Below are 14,153 nucleotides of genomic sequence, written 5' to 3'. Positions count from 1 at the left end.
GACTTGTATGCTTAAAGTGCAGAGCTATGCCCTTCCAGGACAAAAAACAGTTCAATTTATGAGAGAAAGAACTAAAGGATGACTGTAGATGAAACTTGGGAGCAACATTATTGTCCAGCAAAGTGCAAGGAAAAGCTGATAGTGGCTGGAACTAAAGTAAAACTGTTCAGAAAGAAAGAAAATCATGTGTAAGCTATTTCCAAGTATCTGTCCCCTTGGTGTGCCTTTGGGTCCTTTACTCCAGGGTGGCTATATTATTATTATCAATCATGTTTATTTATAGATTTCATAGATTTAATAGACATTAGGGCTGGAAGGGACTTCACGATATCATCTGGTCCAGCCTTTTGCCCAAGAGGCAAGAAACCAGCTGGGTCAAATGACCTCAGCAAGATAAGCATCCAACAGTTTCTTACAGGTATCCAGAGTTGGTGCTTGCAGATGGTAAAGAAGTTTTTCCTTAAAAGTTCAGGTTCCACCGAGATTTGAACTCGGATCGCTGGATTCAGAGTCCAGAGTGCTAACCATTACACCATGGAACCACCCTTGTTCAGGTTCAAGCAGTCTTCCAGTAATTTGTGACTGTAAGCAGTTTGTCACTGGAATTTAAGGTGGCACCTAACAGTAAAAGGTACCTACCATTGTGCCAGTCACCACATGAACACAAGGTTAGTAGCTAGAAGCACAAGCTCTGCAAACAGAGGAAGAATCCTGCCAATTAGACAATCAAAAGGGAGAATGAGACAGATGGTATTGTGTGAAAAAGCCTGGGAAAGACAGACAAATGAGACCAAAAGAAATATCAAGAGGAAGAGATAAGATTGCTGTCTATTTGTTTTTATCCAACATAAAACAAGTTACATCATAGCATTGTAATGCATCATAATATTGCAACCTTTGTCTCTTAAGAACCTGACATTTGCTGTGAACTTCAATATAAGTTCAGGGATTTTCATTTTTTTCCTGGGACAAGAAGAGTTAAATTTTCTTTAGAGATATATTGTTATCAATTCCAAAGTAACTTCTAAGACTCTACAGTAATATACTAAAAGGTCTAAGAATCCAACAAGACATCTGAAATTTTGTTTGTGAACTGTATGTACATTTGTAGGTGCAGAAAGCTGCAAAAATATCTGCTCCATTTTCTACCTATCGATGAATTCCCACAAATCAGATTAATAGAATAGGGAATTTGTATTTCCTAATACATTAATACAATAGGAAATCAACATCTTCATCAGTGACTTGGATGAGGGGGTAAAAAGCACCCTGTTCAAATTTGCTGGTGACACTAAGATGTCAGGGGATGTGAGCACGCTAGAAGGGAGGAATAGGCTGCAATTGGACCTAGACAGGTTACAGGGGTGGGCAGATAAGAATAGGATGGGTTTCATCACTGACAAGTGCAAGGTATTGCACCTGGGGAGGAAGAACCAGCAGCATACCTACAGGCTGGGGATCTCCCTTGTCATCAGTGCAGAGGCAGAAAAGGATCTTGGAATCATTATTGATGCCAAAATGAACATGGGCCGGCAGTGTAGGGACACAGTTAGGAAGGCCAACCACACCTTGTTGTGCATCCACAGATGCATCTCAAGCAGGTCCAAGGAGGTGATCCTCCCCCTCTATGCGACATTGGTCAGGCCACAGTTGGAGTACTGCATCTAGTTCTGGGCGCCATGCTTCAGGAGGGATGTGGACAGCATTGAGAGGGTCCAGAGGAGGGCCACTCACATGATCCCGGGACAGCAGGGCAGGCCCTACGAGGAGAGGCTAAGGGACCTGAACCTGTTCAGCCTCCACAAGAGAAGGCTGAAGGGGGATCTAGTGGCCTGTTACAAACTAGTCAGAAGGGACCAGCAGACATTGAAGAGTCTCTGTTCCCCCGAGCACTCCCAGGAGTGACTAGAAATAATGGTCACAAGCTGGCAGAGGGTAGATTCAGACTGGACATCAGGACATCAGGAGGCGCTACTTCACAGTCAGGGCAGCTAGGATCTGGAACCAACTTCCAAGCAAAGTGGTGCTGGCTCCTACTCTGGGGGTCTTTAAGAGGAGGTTAGATGAACACCTTGCTGGGGTCGTTTGACCCCGGTACTTTTCCTTCCATGGCAGGGGGTCAGACTTGATGATCTGCTCAGGTCCCTTCTGACTTTACCAACTATGAAACTATAAACTATGAAATTTATTCTATGCCAGTGCATATGTGGCTTTCCCTCACATTAGCTTGATTTTTACAATAGGAAATACCTAAAGAGCACCGCAAGGTAAAAGAGCTTATTCTTGAACAGAAGGCAAAGTAGATTTGCATCTTTATAGACAGCCTATGTCAGATACAGCTCTGATATACCAGGAATTAGTTTGTAAGGTGCTAAGTACAGACAGTCAAAAAGTCCGAGGCTGAATTGATTCAATCTTTGCAGGTTAGTCTAAGCTGTGTAGATTGAACCAGTAAGTAAGTGAACAGACATTCACTTTTGATTCCAGAAATGCAGCCACATGCCTCCAGTGGCTTGGGACACAAGCCTGGGGGGTGCTAGAACACACCTCTCTGCTCAGCTGGAACAGACAGCTTGGGGCAAGTCTAGACTGCCTAAGGGAGGGTTTGCCAGGGAGGTGCAAAGCATCCAGGGATGTTGGGGGACTGTAGGTTAACTTGTATCTAGAGGGGACTGGGACAGAAGTTCAGTAAACCGATTTATCCTAAACAGGTTAAGTCTGATTTTACATCCATCCAGGTATATCTTAAATTGGTTTCAGCCATTTTGAAAGCAGTTTATATGCACTGAACTTCTGGGCCGCATACAGATAAACATGGATGTGTGGCTCTGCAGACCTGTCTGTGGTGCTGCACATTGAACATATAGGCATTCCCTGAACTGCTACTTTGAACCTTAAGTGGGGAGGGGGAGGGATTTTGGCCCCAGGAGATCCCATGGTCAAAAAAACCCACGCCAAAAAAAAGTGGGGCAGCATACATGCTGCCCAAAACAGGAGCCTGGCCAGCCGGAGCCACACTTCGTCTGTCAGCCAGGCTGCCGGCTGCTGGTGCGCCATGGTTGCAGCTCCTGGAGGCTCCCAGTACCCCAGGTAAGGCCCCTGGGGTCAGCACTGTGCTGCCCCAGCCTCCCCTACCCCACCTGGGGTAACTTGCCGTGTGCCAGAGCACATGGGGCACAGGCATTCCCAGGGGACAAGTAGCAGCGGCACAAAGTGTGCCACTGCTACTTATCCTGAGGAAAATGCATTTTCCCACTTGTTTGGATGCAGCCCTGTTGTGTTACAGATTTGAATTAGTTTCCAATCATTTATAACAGTTTATGTGTAATTTCTGTCCCTAGCCCAAAGGTGCAAATCTACCTTGCATTCTGCCTGAATTCAGACTAACTGAAGGCTAACTACCCGTCTTTACTCTTAAATAAACTAACTAAATCAGAGATACATAGCATAAGCTTTCATGAGCTTGAGCTCAGTTTATCAGATGCTGATCAGTTTAAGTTTATATTTATGTTAATCATCAGTTTATGCGGTATAGCTCTGATTTAGTTAGTTCATAAAGTGAAAATCTATCATGCTTCCTGTCTGATTTCAAATTGACACAGCTAAGTACCTCTCTTTACTCTTAAATAGACAATAATCTCACTTAAGTGTCTGGAGCTTTGGATGGCTCTAGCAGGCAGAATCTGTCCCTTTGCCTGAGCTCATCCTTTTGCCTTTAATTATTCTTATATCTAGATAGGATTGTGTGGAATACAGAAACACACAAAAAGCATTTGCTTTCCTATTGCAGACTGCTTGAGACTTTTGAAATGGAACAACCTCCATATTGTTTCCTTAAAATACCTTTTCTCTGTGTTGGCAAATGCTTGTCACAATAGACAGGAGTATGCATGTAATTATTTGAAGATGTGGTTAGTAAGCACAAAATATTGATTAGGTGAAGAAAAGGTGTAGTAACTGCTGATTTATTGTACCTAATCTGTAAGGCTCCTGTCACGTTTGTATCTGAGAACAGATGTTGATACAGACTGAATATTTTTGATCATCGGGGATCCTGGTGTTCTCTGTTGTAAAAAGATCCCCAATTTTCAGTTAAAAAAGTAATCCCAAATCCATGATTAAAATGAAACATCACTATACACACACATGCACATGCACGCGCACACACACACACACACACACACACACACACACACACACAGATAGATAAAAGTGGTGTTTCATTTAATTAATGGAAAAATGTGGATTTGAGGTTACTTTTTTAAACTGAAAATTGGGTTTGTTTTTTTTAAATCAGAGAAAACCAGGATCTGTGTTTATCATACTGTCCTGCATATTATAATTTCTGTACTATACTAATTGACTTATTAGCTTGCAAAAGGTCTGAAATCAGTAATAAGCAGGTACCCAGGTTTTTTGTTTCCTGTGGGAAAACATGGAAAACTGTGGATTTTCCCCTTTATAGGAAGCCTTCCCCCCCCCACCAGATTTTCCCCTTTGAAATGGGAAACCACAGATTTCCCCTTGCAGATTCAAAGAGTTCAGGCCTGCAATGAGCTGCCTGGGGCAGGGTGGGAGCAGGGGGAAGGCAATTGGAGGCAGAGGGTGCCACGTGCATGTGCCTGAACACACACATGCAGTCAGCAACGCAGCCAGGCAAGGTGGTGGATGCAATCCTGGCAGCTGCATACAGGTAAATCTATGGGGCTGGGGGGGGGGGCAGAATTGGAGAACCAGGGCTTGGGGACCATCTGGCCATGCCCGATGGTGATGCATCAGAGATTGGGAGGGGGGGCATGTGCCCCCCCCCCCCCAGCCTTCTGCACCAACAGTGACAAATGGGGCATGGGGGCTGCAGTCTGGCTGAACCGGCACCAGGCAGGAGCTGCCTCCACGGCCCAAGGGGTGGGACCCGGCATAGGAGGGCAGAGCAGGGTAGGGAGATTGGTATAGCTGCCACCACCACCACCACCACCACTGGGACCCCTGCACCAGCCGCACTGCCACAGCCACCAAGGTGAGGCACCTCCTGCTCACCCAGCAGCACCAGGGGTGCACAGATAGTACAGGGCTCCCAGCAGTGATAGTGTGGAGTTGTGCTCCCCACTGCAGCAGCAGGTAGGGGGCACCTCACCCTGGTGGCCATGGTGGCATGGTTGGTATGGGGCTTCTGGCACTGGTGGCAGCAGTGGCAGCACCAAGTCTCCCCACCCTGCTCTGCCCTCCTATGCTGGGGCCAACTGTTGGGCCACAGAGGCAGCTCCTGCCTGGTGCTGGTCTGGCTAGGCTGCAGGCCTGGGTGCCATACCTCACTGTTGTTGTGGAAATTTGAGGGGAGGCACGTGTTCTCCCATGCCTCTCTAATTCATCATCACTGGTGTTGCCTAAGTCCACATATCCCCGCCCCACACACCCACTCCTGCCCTGTTTACACACCTTCTTCCCCATACACTGAGGGATTGGGGCCTGGGGGTTGCTGGGGCATTGGCAGGGATATGGGGTTCAGGGAGCTGCAGGATGGGAATGAGGGGCATTAGCAGGGTTTTCTACCCAGCTCACTGACTCCTCCTGTGCCCCTACCTGAGCTGAGGTCAGGCTCTGCCCTGGGATGCCCCACCTCAGTGCCCTGGGTGGTTGCACTTGCTGCCCACCTCTAAGTCAGCTCTGCCTACAGGTCATGCCAGCAGGACTGGGGGTGGCAGGGCAGAGGGGTGTGGGTCATGCTGGCAGGGCTGGGGAGCAGGGGGAACTTCGTCACCCCCTGGCCCTGGCAGGAGGTGGCACTAGCCCCCTAACCTATCCCCCAAACCCAGAGAAGTGGCCAAAGTGGTCCCAGCTGTGCCCCAGATCCTGCCCACTTTTAGAGGGTGCCTAGGGAGTTCTTCACAGCCCGTCCCCTCCCAACCAGGGAGCCTGCCCCAAACCTTTCACCCCTTCACAGCTCCTGCGGACATACCCCCAATCTCCCATCACTCCACAGACCCTAGGAGCCTGCCTGCCCCCTCCCTCTCTACATCCTACATGCTATGACTGCATAAAGTGTTAAGCAAGCTTTGGAAATGGGCATTTGGAACTAGCTGACCTGAAACATAAGCAGCTGTAAGAATAAAAATCAGAATCAGAATTGGAATAAGAATCCAGTAACTGAAAAAGCAGCAGTTTTTATTTACAGCTGTTTACCTACATTTAACTCCATTCTCTGTTAATCAATCATGTAGACTAAAGGAGCCAAAGAGAAAAAAAGTGTGATAGAAATTGCATGTTCAGAGAAAATTCTGAGGATTCATGATAGAGCGGTGAGGCATGTCTTAGTGCTGGCAGTGCCATTTTATCTTTGTGTGTCTTCACACAAGCCAGTGGTTTTTATAGTTAAAAAAATGTTATTTGCAGCTTTAATGAGGACCGAAGCAGTCATCTTACTCTGACTGGCGGAGGTAACTGGTGACTCCCATGTAGCCAGTAACCCCAGTCTAAGTGTTGGATAAAAGACTAATGTGCAGGTTCAGCAACCAAGATTTTTATTGAGTGACACACATAGATCAAGTGGGGAAAAGCAATGCTTTATCTAAAACCATTCATACATACATGCCAATCCACTAGTGCTCAGGTTCAGTCACGATGGCCAGTTGAGGTGCCTCTGGACATGATGATCTTATGAGAGGCATGCCAGTAGTTTTTTTCCTGAGTTGATGTGGATGGCATACAATGTCATCGGGGCTAGGTCTTCACTGCTATTTTATCCAGACAGACTGCTGCAGTGCCTCTGACAACCCGCTCAGCCAATCACCTTGTTGCTGTTGATCTGAGTTGCTGAGTTGACTTCATCAAAATTCAGTCTTTTGGTTACATACATCATGGATTAAGCATGCAGATGGATGGATGGTGAGGAATCACTTGTTTTACAACCTCCTCTTATCTTTTTGTAGATGGTATATTTGTTCTTATCTTCCTGTTCTCAAGGTTGCTTTTTCAGTAGACTGGGTATGCTTGAAACCAAATTCATTCACTCACTCATGCATTCATCTAAAATTATTTTTTTATTATAGTTTCAACATAACCAATGACACAAGTCTAACTGATGACTCTAGTGAATTTTGCAGTGTGGTTCCTGTTGTAGTTCAGTAGGACAGGGCAAATGATGGTTTGGTTCTGATTCAAGTCAGAATGCGAGTTCAAGCAAGTTCTTAGGCTCTAGTTCAATTCCAGTTTGACTCCCAGTAGAGCAGGGGGCAGTGCAACAGATATTCAGGTAAGCTGTGAACTCTTCAGTACTGGAGGCATTTAAGAAGAGGTTGGTTGGCTACTGGTCAGGGATGTGCCAATGCTCAAGTTGAGACTCAGCCCTGGAGGACTGTAGCTGCGGGGCCTTTTCCCTCCAACTCACGGTCAGACTGATGCTACGCTGGGGTCAGGAATGAATTTTCTCCTCTCAGATTGGTATAGACTGGGGGAGGGGTTGTCTTTCTCTGCAGAGGGGGCATGGCCTCTGCCTGGGATATTGCAGCAGCTGCTGAGGAGCTGCATTGGGGCAAGCCCCGCAGGAAGTGCCAGCTGGCACTCAGCAGCCTGGCAGTCCTGTGTTGCCCCCAGGTCCCCACCCCATGTTCCAAGGCTCTGGTAGGGCTAGCTGCAATTTTATTTCCCACTTTTACTGCTTGGAATCAGGAAACCCAACAAGATCACTGGGCTTGCTTGCTTTTTTTCATGTAAAACGTGATTTTGTGCTTTCCATGAAAAAAATGTCATCGTGAATCGAGTCATCCTCTATGTACAGTGGCTCGTGTTCTGATGCAGCACCAATTTTACTTCAGCCTCCAGACATTGCATTCAAATCTAGAAAAGATACCAAAGAGTACAAATGTCACCCTTAAAGACCATCTTGCTCAGTTTGGCAAGGATAAATTTCAGACTGGTGGTACTGTGTGGTTCTGCAGTGCATGCAGCAAGGCTGTAGATCAAGTTCAGAATGAAAAGAGATAAAGAGAAGACACTGAATCAGCAGGCCCATCACCAACAGTAAAAAAAAGTGCACTGTGACTGCAGCATTCCAGCGCTCTACAGTTGCCAAAGACCCCTGTGACATGGTCACTTTGGATTTTATTCAAATGTGTTTAAAAGCAGACTTTCCTCTAGATAAAATGGATTTACCTGTTGTCAGGGATTTTTTGAGCAAGCACCTTAGGGGAGGTGGTGGCATTCCCAAGTCAGACCAATTTTATTCCCGCCTACCAGCTGTTTTTGAAGAGGAAAAACAACACTTTCTTAATGACTTTGAGGGAAACTTTATTGCTGTGATTGCCAATGAATCAACCAATTTCCAAAATACTCCAGTTTTCAACATTTTATTTCAGGTGTTCTAGGTATGTCCTCCTAGAAATGCTGACATTTCCGCACCACAGCTGGTAAAGACAGTGTGCCTGGGGAAAGTTAATCATGCCACCATTTCATAAGCCTTGATTTCTTGTATGGTAGTATTCAGCATCCACTTGAGTGAATATCGACATTTGTAACAGACAATGAGAGCTATATGGCGAAGGGTTGGAACCATGTGCTTTGCAATCTGTGGTTACACTGTGTACATATATGTTGCTATGCACATGTAGTTGCTCTGGCACAAAATACTTAGTGAGATACCTTCAAGCAAGTGGATCGCTTTATTGCTTTGATGAAGTCACTTTTAGTGAAAGCTCCAGCTTGTCGTGCATGGTTCTTGAGATATCTGAAGGAACACCCTTGATTCACCAACACTTCCACCCAAACCAGGTGGAATAAGTGGTTCAGTTGTGTAAAGTACCATGTACAGTATTACCAGCTCTATCATGGGTTTGTGGAGCATGAACAAATGGAACAAGGGGATACATCTGTTCTGTGGGAACTAGCCAGCCTGTTAGCAGTAGAAAACTGATACACTTATCTGAAGTACATTTCAGAGAACTGTGGATATCTGGTGACAGCACTGTAAATTCTACTGTCCCCAAAATGCCAAATATGCAAAGTATACAACACTGTCCTGGATTTAATTCCATGGCTGGAGTATCTGGCATGATCAACTGATAATGAGAAAGGGTCCGCTGCTCACAAAGCACTGCTGGTAAACAGACAGTACCATGTAAAAAGCAAACAGCCAACAATTGATTTTCTCTGTGCTGTTCATGCACTGGATCCTACACAAATCAGTGCTATTTATATAGATTATGAAACTGTGAAACCAGATTTAAAGTAAAGCTGTCCAATGAAGGCAACATGGAATGGCCAGTGTACAGGCTGGCCTCAACTTACAATGTTTCGAGTTACGTTTTGCACTTACAACATTTATAAATTGACACCCTGTTTCAACTTTATGACATCAGTTTCAACTTTACCTTGCTTGATCCGATGCGATGCCACTCCAGTGAACAAGTTTGCTGCGTTGCTCATCTCCTTGGAGAACATCTGTCCAAACTTCCTTGGACACTTTCTTTAAGAAAACAGACAGACTCCAGGTAAAACCTGCAGCCAAGACTCCTGAGAAGACTCCAGTCAAGAACCCTTCAAAAAGTCCAGCCAAGAGCCTTTCAAAAAGTCCAGCAAAGTCACCTCAAAGAAGTCCTTCCAAATCAATATGATTGCTATTTACAATATAAATACATTACTGTAACTACATTACTCATTTATAATTGATTGAATACAAAATTCTGGGCTATATTTGGGTGTTGGGCCTTGGTTCAGGAACCAATCCCCCGTTTATAACATTACGAGAAAATTGGTTCCGAGTTACAAAGTTTCAACTTAAGATGTCTTGTATACTTTGTGTATTTTCAGAAACCAATTGTGTTGTAAGTCTGAGGACTGCCAATATTTAGGAATTGCAAAGATGGATTTGCAGACATTGAAGATCTCATTAAGTTCTGAATGGCCATTGAAGATAGCATTCCCAATCTGGCAAAATATGTGGTGGTTCTCCTCCAACTAACTATAAATTCAGCTGATGTGGAAAGATGTTTCAGTAAACTTGGGGTCTTTTCAGTGCTCAGTGCCAATGCCTGAAAGATGAAAATGTAGATGGAATACTGTAACTCTATTTTAACAACCCAGACTAACTCAGAGAGTGATTCAATTGTCTGCATTAAAGAAAAACCAATTAAGCTAGCATTTGGGCTGGAGCCCTGGGCTAGCCTGAGGACTTTCTGTTTATTTAAGAGGGAGCATACCTTACAGGTATTAGTCCATGTACTTGAAAGGCCCAGCCAGCGAGTTTATTCTGCATTCTTTAATCCTACTCAAAGCAGTTTGTAGATTGGGACTAGGAATTTGGGGTGCAGCAACTGGCAGAGGTTAGCAGCCACCCACCACAGCTACCATGTGGGAGTGAGGACCAGTGTATCCCAGCAACTTATTGCGGGCCCCGCAGGAGCAGCTTACATTGCAGCAAGGACCAGTGCACTCCATCAGCTCACTGGGGAGCAGGGACTCCTCAGGAGCAGATTATATCACAGCACAATGCAGCAGTGTACCTCAGTAGCTCACTGAGGGGCTGCTCCCCAGAGCAGCTTACAGGCCTCCCAGCTTACAGGGCTCTCCTATCCAGGCAGTTAGGGTAAGGCAGGTATAAGGTGGTGGGGCCCAGGGCTCCCCCCCTTGGATGGACCTCCCAAGTCCAGTCTGCCTGAGTTTGGCAGAAGCTCCCCAAGGGCTGGGGTGTGGAAGGGCACTTTGGGCACCTGCCACTTTAGTAGTGACTCAGGAGCCAGGCTCCGGGGGAGCAGTTCGCAATCAGATCAGTCACGTGTCCCACTAGGGGTGGGGATAGCAGTCTGTGAGCCCCAGCCAGGAGGCAGAGCAGGTGGTCTGCTGCTGGCCAGGTAACATCTGATGGAATGTGGATGGGACTGTAAGGGAGGTGGAGGTCCCAGCAGGCCCAGGAAGCTGGGGCCAAGGGACCCTGGATGAGTGTGTGGCCCCAGGAGGGCTGAGGAGAATGGAGAGCCCAGGTGGGCTGGACTACAGAATTTAAGCCTTAGAGTTTAATAGTGCTTTAAGCTGTTCTTTGTGTGTTCTTCCTCCCTTGTCCTATAATAAATCCGGCTTCTGTTGGTACATTGCTTGCAAGGGATAAGTTTGTTCATTCAGGACAACCCAGTTTAAATCTCATTGTCCCAGGTTTCTGAGTGGGGGCTCGAGCTGAAGCTAAGCTGGTTTGGGACTCCCCCCTCCCCCCCCCCCCAAAAAAATAAACCAAACAAACTTTGAACCCAGCTCTTATTGCTGCCAACAGGCACGGGGAGCAGAACAACAGGGGCTGGCACTGCTCAGAGCCACAAAGCAGCAGAGAGGACAGCCATAGCTGGACCCATGTCCTGGCACAGGGGAGAGCTGCTGCCGGAAAGGAGTGAGTGGCAGGCAGTCAGGGGCTGGTGGTTGGGAGTGAGGGGCACTGGCGGGGGGGGGGGGGGCACTGTGGCTTGGGAGTAAGGGGCAACAGCATGGGCAGGGGCTAGGTCATGACATGTCAGGGCTGCTCAGCACTACAAAGAAGCAGGTGTGGGGAGACCGGCATAGTTGGACCTACATCCTGGTGCAAGTGGGCAGCTGCAAGCAGTGGGTTGGGGCTGCAGGTCAGGAGTGAGGGGCACCAGCATGTCAGGGATGCTTAGCACCACAAAGCAGTGAGAGGGACAGCTGCAGCTGGACCTGCTTCTTGGTGAGTGAAGGGGGCAGGGGGAACTCTGATTTTCCATTATAAAATATATAGGTATTTAGAATTTACTTTATTATAATGATTGAGGCACTGGTAGGCTTCAAAATTGCTTTAAAATTGTAAATATATCAATAAAACAATGTGTTTAACTGATACTTATGGATATAGTGGCATTTCATTTTAATTGTGGAAAAACACAGATTTGGGGGGTTTTAATCACAGGATTTTGGACTTTTTATCAGAGAATTTTGGATTTTTTTAACAGAGGAAGCCAGGATCCCTGGTCATAATGCAGGGTAAATTTGCATCTTAGACTAGCTACATCAGAGATCTATAGCACACACTTTCATAAACAATGCGCTTACTTCCTCATTTAAGGTCACATTCTCACAATAACAGTGGACAAATTAAGTTTTCACTCTCCTGTGCCTATTTTAGCACAGCAGGAGCTGTGTATGCTCCACTGGGGAGAGTGCAGGACTTGCAATAGTGTTAGATCATCTGAACTGGTGATCAGAGCAGTAGGTAGAAGCTGCAAGAGAAAGCTGTCTGAAGTGAAGACAAAAACGTATGAAGACACTTTAACTGGGTTTCAACAGAAGGCAGTTTCCCACCTAGTGCAAAGTCTTTTATGGTAACAAGACAATCATCAGCCGAGCAGTCAATCCTGCCACTTGATCAACAAGCCTCCTGTATCCAATTACATCAACCTCAGGAACCATCTTTTGTCTTCAGTGCTATTAAGGTAGGCTGATGGAGAGTGTATGATGTCCTAGACTAATAAAAGTACTTTAATCCTGGCTGGCTCCTGTGGGAGATTGAATACACAAGATCATAAGCAATAATTAACAGCAGTTGCTGCTGTGAAGTTGTGGTTTGTTGTAAGGGAGGGAAGGGCAAATTTTCTCCATTGTTAAGTTTAATTAGGTGTATTATATGCTCCATTATTGAATCCCAAACTGTACCATAGAAAGTAACAGCAGGAAGTGTTTCTGTTTTCCATTTCTTAGCTAACAAGGATATGTGTATTCCCACATATCATGGATGAAGATACTATGGATCTATACTATCAACTGAGGCATCCTGCAGGGATTTCTCCCCATGGGGCCATGAAGAAGTGGCAGAGCTCTTCTGTCACTAATGCAGAACCCCCCAAAACTTTTGCTTTCTCTATCACTGTGATAGAAATTACTAATGGATCTCTGAAGCCTCTACTTCACGTCAGCATCCTTTCCACATGCAAGGCCTGACCTAAGGGGCACTGAAGTCAGTGGGAGTCTTTAAATCAGACCCAGATCACAGAAACTTGCTGCCACTGTACCCAGTAGAACAGGTTACACTTTAACAATAGCTTCCTATTCCTTCAGTACAGTTAATGGCATTGAGGTCAAGGTCAGGTATCTACCCAGTGATTGTAACACCTCCAGCCAGTATGGGCAAAGTACTCTAGTCTCTCTAAACAATTGTAGTGTTGTTGTAGCCATGATGGCTTAGGGCAGAGGTTCCTAGATGTTTTCTTATTTGTACTCCCTTCCAGACTTACCACCTGCTCATGTACCCTAACCTGGATACGCTTTATATTTTAACATCTTAAGTCCTAATTATTATTGTAGACCAGGTAACTCTCCAATTGAAGGGGATTGTTAGCTGGCAGGTGTGCTGTGGGGGAACTGCAGACCACTCGGTTTTCCTCCGTCCCTATAGAATCAGGCCAGGACAGTCAGGGGACTTAACTATATACACATTTATTTACATTAACTTATCGTAAGGGAAAGAAACATGGATACAAACATATGTACAATATATATATTTATAAGATATCTAAACAAATAACATAAACAATAACCTCTGAGTAAATGCCATAAAACCTTATACCAGTGCTCCAGATACAGGTAAGTTACAGGTAAGTATCTGATCTGAAACAGATGAACCCCAAAATAAACATAGATAGCCAACAGATAAACTCTAGATAAGTATGGGTGAACAATAAATAAGCCATAAATAAATACAAATAAACAACAGATGAAATAATAGCAACAGAGCCCTAGGACTCTACTCATCTACTAATTTACAAACATGAGAGTTCACAAAACATAAGGCATGACATCACACCACTTATGGCACAAGAACCCCAAAGATAAATTCAATCCCAAGGGGAAACCCCAATGCCAATGAGAAACCATTTAGGCTTTTCCCAAGCCCTACAAGGAAGCTGATAACTTTAGGGGGGTCCTCCCAGTGGGACCTCCACTTTCAGGAGCCCTTCACTAACCAGGGGGAACTCCCCCTCCCCTGTGGGAATCCTTTTTTCTCTGGAACTTACAGCTCCCAGGCCTGGAAGGTGGCCCTCGTCCTCTGTGCCAGGCTGCTCTCTCACATGCAGTGGGCTTCGGGGGGGTCGCTGTCCCCTGGAACAGGGCTCCTCTATGCAGGGTTTCTGGGGCCTCTGGCTCAGCCTAGTCTGCTGACTCAGTAG

At 45.8% G+C, this 14,153-nt stretch overlaps 1 non-coding gene across 1 annotated transcript; it reads right to left on the bottom strand.

Moving 5' to 3' along the window:
* Window positions 1-470: 470 nt before the first annotated feature.
* On the bottom strand, window positions 471-542 carry TRNAQ-CUG (transfer RNA glutamine (anticodon CUG)). The gene has a single exon. It is a non-coding gene; the product is annotated as a tRNA-Gln (tRNA).
* Between the last annotated feature and the right edge of the window lie 13,611 nt (window positions 543-14,153).

This window comes from Alligator mississippiensis, chromosome 1 (assembly GCF_030867095.1).
Source record: "Alligator mississippiensis isolate rAllMis1 chromosome 1, rAllMis1, whole genome shotgun sequence".
In the NCBI taxonomy this organism is placed as follows: Eukaryota; Metazoa; Chordata; order Crocodylia; family Alligatoridae; genus Alligator; species Alligator mississippiensis.
This window is presented reverse-complemented; position numbering and strand designations above follow the sequence as displayed.